Raw genomic sequence first — 8062 nt, forward strand, 5'->3', positions numbered from 1 at the left:
CACATAACTGAATCCACAGCTCAGGACTATGTTTGACAAATACCTGGACTTCTAATATATGAGCAACCTAATTTAGAAGTCAGCTCGGCTTGGCAGAAATCATGTTGGCTAGAGACACTAGAGTCCTAGGTTCTTGCCCCATCTTTATTACTCTCTAGCTGTGGGATCTGGTAAAAGTAGATCCTTCAATATTTGAAGAAACCTGGTGGTGTCAGTTTTCTCAACGTGACTTTCACCAACTCAGATGCTTTGGTTTAAGTTACTGTAAAATCAAAGAGGAACTGGTACCATTCCTTCTGAAACTATTCCAATCGATAGAAAAAGAGGGAATCCTCCCTAACACATTTTATGAAGCCAGCATCGTCCTGATACCAAAGCCTGGCAGAGACATAACCAAAAAAGAGAATTTTAGACCAATATCCTTGATGAACATTGATGCAAAAATCCTCAATAAAATACTGGCAAACCGAATCCAGCAGCACATCAAAAAGCTTATCCACCATAATCAAGTGGGCTTCATCCCTGGGATGCAAGGCTGGTTCAACATACGCAAATCAATAAATGTAATCCAGCATATAAACAGAACCAAAGACAAAAACCACATGATTATCTCAATAGATGCAGAAAAGGCCTTTGACAAAATTCAACAACCCTTCATGCTAAAAACTCTCAATAAATTAGGTATTGATGGGACGTATCTCAAAATAATAAGAGCTATCTACGACAAACCCACAGCCAATATCATACTGAATGCGCAAAAACTGGAAGCATTCCCTCTGAAAACTGGCACAGGACAGGGATGCCCTCTCTCACCACTCCTATTCAACATAGTGCTGGAAGTTCTGGCCAGAGCAATCAGGCAGGAGAAGGAAATAAAGGGTATTCAATTAGGAAAAGAGGAAGTCAAATTGTCCCTGTTTGCAGATGACATGATTGTATATCTAGAAAACCCCATCGTCTCAGCCCAAAATCTCCTTAAGCTGATTAGCAACTTCAGCAAAGTCTCAGGATACAAAATCAATGTACAAAAATCACAAGCATTCTTGTACACCAATCACAGACAAACAGAGAGCCAAATCATGAGTGAACTCCCATTCACAATTGCTTCAAAGAGAATAAAACACCTAGGAATCCAACTTACAAGGGATGTGAAGGACCTCTTCAAAGAGAACTACAAACCACTGCTCAATGAAATAAAAGAGGATACAAACAAATGGAAGAACATTCCATGCTCATGGGTTGGAAGAATCAATATCGTGAAAATGGCCATACTGCCCAAGGTAATTTATAGATTCAATGCCATCCCCATCAAGCTACCAATGACTTTCTTCACAGAATTGGAAAAAACTACTTTAAAGTTCATATGGAACCAAAAAAGAGCCCACATCGCCAAGTCAATCCTAAGCCAAAAGAACAAAGCTGGAGGCATCACGCTACCTGACTTCACACTATACTACAAGGCTACAGTAACCAAAACAGCATGGTACTGGTACCACAACAGAGACATAGATCAATGGAACAGAACAGAGCCCTCAGAAATGATGCCACATATCTAGAACTATCTGATCTTTGACAAACCTGACAAAAACAAGAAATGGGGAAAGGATTCCCTATTTAATAAATGGTACTGGGAAAACTGGCTAGCCATATGTAGAAAGCTGAAAATGGATCCCTTCCTTACACCTTATACAAAAATGAATTCAAGATGGATTAAAGACTTAAATGTTAGACCTAAAACCATTAAAATCCTACAAGAAAACCTAGGCAATACCATTCAGGACATAGGCGTGGGCAAGGACTTCATGTCTAAAACACCAAAAGCAATGGCAACAAAAGCCAAAATTGACAAATGGGATCTAATTAAACTCAAGAGCTTCTGCACAGCAAAAGAAACTACCATCAGAGTGAACAGGCAACCTACAGAATGGGAGAAAATTTTTGCAACCTACTCATCTGACAAAGGGTTAATATCCAGAATCTACAAAGAACTCAGACAAATTTACAAGAAAAAAAAACCCATCAATAAGTGGGTGAAGGATATGAATGGATACTTCTCAAAAGAAGACATTAATGCAGCCAAAAGACACATGAATAAATGCTCATCATCACTGGCCATCAGAGAAATGCAAATCAAAACCACAGTGAGACACCATCTCACACCAGTTAGAATGGCCATCATTAAAAAAGCAGGAAACAACAGGTGCTGGAGAGGATGTGGAGAAATAGGAACACTTTTACACTGTTGGTGGGACTGTAAACTAGTTCAACCATTGTGGAAGTCAGTGTGGTGATTCCTCAGCGATCTAGAACTAGAAATACCATTTGACACAGCGATCCCATTACTGGGTATATACCCAAAGGACTATAAATCATGCTGCTATAAAGACACATGCACACGTATGTTTATTGTGGCACTATTCACAATAGCAAAGACTTGGAACCAACCCAAATGTCCAACAACAATAGACTGGATTAAGAAAATGTGGCACATATACACCATGGAATAATATGCAGCCATAAAAAATGATGAGTTCATGTCCTTTGTAGGGACATGGATGAAACTGGAAAACATCATTCTCAGTAAACTATTGCAAGGACAAAAAGCCAAACACCGCATGTTCTCACTCATAGGTGGGAACTGAACAATGAGAACTCATGGACACAGGAAGGGGAACATCACACTCCGGGGACTGTTGTGGGGTTGGGGGAGGGGGGAGGGACAGCATTAGGAGATATACCTAATGCTAAATGACGAGTTAATGGGTGCAGGAAATCAACATGGCACATGGATACATATGTAACAAACCTGCACATTGTGCACATGTACCCTAAAACCTAAAGTATAATAATAAAAAAAAAAGTTACTGTAAAATAACCATAAATAAATGTCTGGGATTCTTATATCCCATCTACTATTCCCTCACGAATTTGATTAATAAACCTCTGCAGCCACCAGCCTCCCTCCCTCCTTCTCCATTTTAGGACTCAGTAATATCTAGCTAACATCAGAGACTTGGGTTCAAATTCAGACTGAGTTCCTTATTACTGTTTACTACATACCCTTGAGCACGATATTTAACCTCATTAAGACTCGGTGTCCTCATTTGTCAGTTGGGGGTTATAATAGCCAATAAGCAAGAAGGAAATGAGCTAAAGCATGAGAAGCATTCAGCACAGGGGCTGACACAAGTTCAGTTCAACAAGTATGTGATAGATACCATGTTATTAATATTATTATTTTATTGATTCAAGAACCTACTAAGCACATTTTATGTGTTAGCCCTAAGAGGTAAAACCCTGCACCCCACATTGGGCAGGTGCTAATGATGATGCACATCCACAGGCAGTTACCATACAGCATCATACATGCAATGTAGAATCGTGCAAGAGCTATGGCTGCACACCACTCAACACACATGTGTGAGACAAGGGAAAGTTCCCAGAAGAAGTGACACTTCAGCTGGCGGATGATTAAAGCAGAGAGAGAAGCACTGTTTCTAGGCATGGGAAAAGGCCTGGAAAAAATAGTTCAGACATAGAGTGGTTGGGAAGTTGCTCAAGGGATCCTACTGCCTTGGCTTCCCAAAGTTCTAGGATTATAGGCATGAGCCACCATGCCTGGCCAAAGATTCTTTTTTTAAGGGATAAATCTATAACAACATTGGATGACAAGGAGGGGCATCATCAATGCAATAGAAATGATGACAAAGACGTACTCAAAAAAGGAGTTTGATAAGAGGTGGGAACAATTCTGAGGGCACTCTACAATTGGGGGTTTGTTGGACATGGAGATAGACAGAAACAAGGGCAAGGGTCAGGCTTCTTTGGAGGCCATTCAACCACTTTGTCCTGGTTATGACAAAGAATAGCCACAGAATCTTCTGTTCCCTACAAGAAAAATGAATGGTAGCCCTTGGGTTGGTGTGGGCAGGGTGGGGCGGGGCAGTGCAGAGAAAAAGCAGTGTCCTGGATGGCCAACTACACCCAAGAGGAACAAGGAGCACCTCCCTATACGAGGAGACTTGTGGGTCCTTCCATCTCACATCACGTCCTTTCCCCACAGTTACTGGAGGCTGCTACAATAACAGATGCTAGCAGAGAAAGTTAAACCAAAGACAAAAGCACAACCAAGAATCACCAAATAGTTCAGCACAACCAACACCTTGATATATGAGCATCCATCTAAATATACAGAAGATCTACTTCCTAAGGAAATACAATAAATACAGCAAACTGAAAGTGGCTTTGAAAGAAATATAATATCTTCAGAAGCATTAAAAGGACATCATATAACAAAAAAGGAAGTGCTTGAAATAATTAAAACAAAAATATTATAACTGAAATAAAACTGAGTAGAAGAACTAAGTGGACAGAGCTGAAGAATAGACACAGCTGATAGGCAAATGAGTGACCTAGAGCACAGTTCCAAAGTCAAACTGATGGAAAGTGGAAGGAAATAAAGAATGAGAGAGTGGAGACAGCTAGTATAGACAACTTAAATTGTCTTAAATTGGGACTAGAAGAAAGATGAGAGAAGAGAGATAGAATGACATGGAATACTGGACATATATAGATTTCAAGAGTGTTGAGTGATGGAGGAGAAGCATACTGGACAATAGAATAGTGCCAGGAGAGAAACAGTCGGGAAAGACAGTGGATAGGAATAAAGTTTGTAAATTGGTGTCAGGAAATTGACAGAGTTAACATTCACCACTTGATTTTTTTTTAACATGGGTGAGATGAGTTTTTCTTCCTCTTTCATTCCTACCTTCCACATCTAAGGTGACAGAAAGAGGATTTCTATTATGAGTAGAAGACAGTCTTTGAACATAATGAGATACCAAAGAAGAGGAATGTGTTAGCAGGAGATAAACCTTTATAATACCTGAGCTTTTTAAAAGATTTTTCTACTCTCAGTTCAGAGTACCACTTTTATCCTCCTTTCCTATCTTCTGGACCTATCCAATAGCAGAATTCTTGGGGAACAGAAAAGGACAATTATTCCAGAGACCCCTGCAACAAAGTAGACTGGGATTAGGATGAGAAAAAGAGGAGTTAAGAAGACCAAGGGATGGTGGGAGGGCTCAAGGAGGAGAGTCCAGAAGAGGTGCTCTGTGATGAAGGGGATGGCCATGTAGGCCCCATGAGAGTTTATAAATGAAAGCCCACCCACGTGAGTGGAGAATAAGATGGGGAGTAAAGGAAGCCCTTCCTAAATTCTCACCCTGTTATGGATATTATGAGTTAAATTATAGCTCAAACCAGAAGTAAGAACTGAATGGACTTTCTTTGCAGCTCTGTTTTGTGTTTTTCCAGCTGAGAAAGAGTGTAGGGCTTTCCCCCATCAATTAACAGCAGAGGCCTAAAGTTTTCTAGTGGAAAAAAACTTGTGTTGGAACAAATGCCCAACTTTCTTTTACTGTGTCTCTTACTGATTGTCACAGCCTTCTACCTCCAAGTTAAGAGGTAGAGTCATCAAGCTATATGTGGGGGCTCCTACTTGGGGTGTGCCCAGAGGTATCTAACAGAGTGTCCAGTACATTTGAAACTAAGTTAAGGGACAGTCCATCATGGAAGCCTAACTAGTCACAAGATGGTAACAAGAAAAGTGGGTCCAAGAGAAAGTGGTTTTGAGGTTTAGGATATCCAGACAGAAAGAGAAATAGTATAAATCATTTTGTGATCTTCTCATTGCAGCCAGTTAAGAAGACTGGAACCATGCCTTCTTCAAACACAACAGGTCAGTTCCTTTATTGTGCTTCCCTACAATATACAGACATTGGCATGTAGAGCCTTATTATTGGAAAAATTATTTGTCCAATAATTGCTTTAAGTCTGGATCACTTCTATAAAGAGAAGACGAGAGCTGGTAGGGCAAAATTTGACCACATGCAATGGCTGCATCAGAACCAATGTGATGCCCTGTGATGATCAAGGGAAAAGGCATTGTTGCCTACGTTGAATAATACTAGGTAGAAAAAACTGAAGACTTTTGTTAGGAGCGCAAACTGGTTCCCAAGTGGGAGAAATTTGAACTGCAGAATGTGGAGAGTAAGAATGTGGAGCAAGAATAAAATGTATCAGAAAGTATAAAACAGAAAAGGGTTATGGAAATTTACTGCCTCTATCTTCAAGGTGATATGTAGGTTAAATGCTGAAAATGCATTTGCCTTGATGCACAGTGGATTGGTGACCTTAAAGCAAGACTAAATACTGAGAAATTTTATACCAAGCATTGGATTACCTAACAAGAGAGGCCAAAGAGACTTCTAATTATTTCACAAAATTATACAAATGTTATATAAGGCAGTAGAGAAAGGAAGCATGGAAGAAGACACAAGACACACCAGATGTTGCTCATCAAGTGTTGCAGGTGAGCATTGACAGCAAAGGGAACATTAGCCAGCCTCTGGCTGCACACAGGACTAGTGCAGATTATCTGGGCGGCAAAAGGAACAGCTGAGGCTCTTTTAAAATTACTAGCAAGTGTTTTACAAAAAGAGAGAAGATTAGCACTCCCCTTGACAAGGATGGAAGAGGCCCTCGGGCCTCACAACACGCATACGGTTAAGGCATTGCCACCTACTTCGTAGCATCTAACCATCGTTTTTATGGAACAGAACAGAGCCCTCAGAAATAATACCACACATCTACAACCATCTGATCTTTGACAAACCTGACAAAAACAAGAAATGGGAAAAGGATTCCCTATTTAATAAATGGTGCTGGGAAAACTGGCTAGCCATATGTAGAAAGCTGAAAATGGATCCCTTCCTTACACCTTATACAAAAATGAATTCAAGATGGATTAAAGACTTACATGTTAGACCTAAAACCATAAAAGCCCTAGAAGAAAACCTAGGCAATACCATTCAGGACACAGGCGTGGGCAAGGACTTCATGTCTAAAACACCAAAAGTAATGGCAACAAAAGCCAAAATTGACAAATGGGATCTAATTAAGCTAAAGAGCTTCTGCACAGCAAAAGAAACTACCATCAGAGTGAACAGACAACCTACAGAATGGGAGAAAATTTTTGCAACCTACTCATCTGACAAAGGGCTAATATCCAGAATCTACAATGAACTCAAACAAATTTACAAGAAAAAAACAAACGACCCCATCAAAAAGTGGGCAAAGGACATGAACAGACACTTCCCAAAAGAAGACATTTATGCAGCCAAAAAACACATGAAAAAATGCTCATCATCACTGGCCATCAGAGAAATGCAAATCAAAACCACAATGAGATACCATCTCACACCAGTTAGAATGAATGGCCATCATTAAAAAGTCAGGAAACAACAGGTGCTGGAGAGGATGTGGAGAAATAGGAACACTTTTACACTGTTGGTGGGACTGTAAACTAGTTCAACCATTGTGGAAGTCAGTGTGGCGATTCCTCAGGGATCTAGAACTAGAAATACCATTTGACCCAGCCATCCCATTACTGGGTATATACCCAAAGGACTATAAGTCATGCTGCTATAAAGACACATGCACACGGATGTTTATTGTGGCACTATTCACAATAGTGGAAAAAAACTTGTGTTGGAACAAATGCCCAACTTTCTTTTACTGTGTCTCTTACTGATTGTCACAGCCTTCTACCTCCAAGTTAAGAGGTAGAGTCATCAAGCTATATTTGGGGGCTCCTACTTGGGGTGTGCCCAGAGGTATCTAACAGAGTGTCCAGTACATTTGAAACTAAGTTAAGGGACAATCCATCATGGCAGCCTAACTAGTCACAAGATGGTAACAAGAAAAGTGGGTCCAGGAGAAAGTGGTTTTGAGGTTTAGGATATCCAGACAGAAAGAGAAATAGTATAAATCATTTTGTGACTTGTGAATGGTGCCACAATAAACACACATGTGTATGTGTCTTTATAGCAGCATGATTTATAATCCAACTTGGAAGACTTGGAACCAACCCAAATGTCCAACAACGACAGACTGGATTAAGAAAATGTGGCACATATACACCATGGAATACTATGCAGCCATAAAAAATGATGAGTTCATGTCCTTTGTAGGGACATGGATGAAACTGGAAAACATCATT

General features: G+C 40.1%; 1 non-coding gene across 1 annotated transcript; it reads left to right on the top strand.

The window, feature by feature from the left end:
- Window positions 1-6486: 6486 nt before the first annotated feature.
- On the top strand, window positions 6487-6612 carry LOC115836826. Its single transcript, XR_004031834.1, has one exon. It is a non-coding gene; the product is annotated as a U6atac minor spliceosomal RNA (small nuclear RNA).
- Window positions 6613-8062: the final 1450 nt, after the last annotated feature.

This window comes from Nomascus leucogenys, chromosome 9, assembly GCF_006542625.1.
Source record: "Nomascus leucogenys isolate Asia chromosome 9, Asia_NLE_v1, whole genome shotgun sequence".
NCBI classification, from domain to species: domain Eukaryota; kingdom Metazoa; phylum Chordata; class Mammalia; order Primates; family Hylobatidae; genus Nomascus; species Nomascus leucogenys.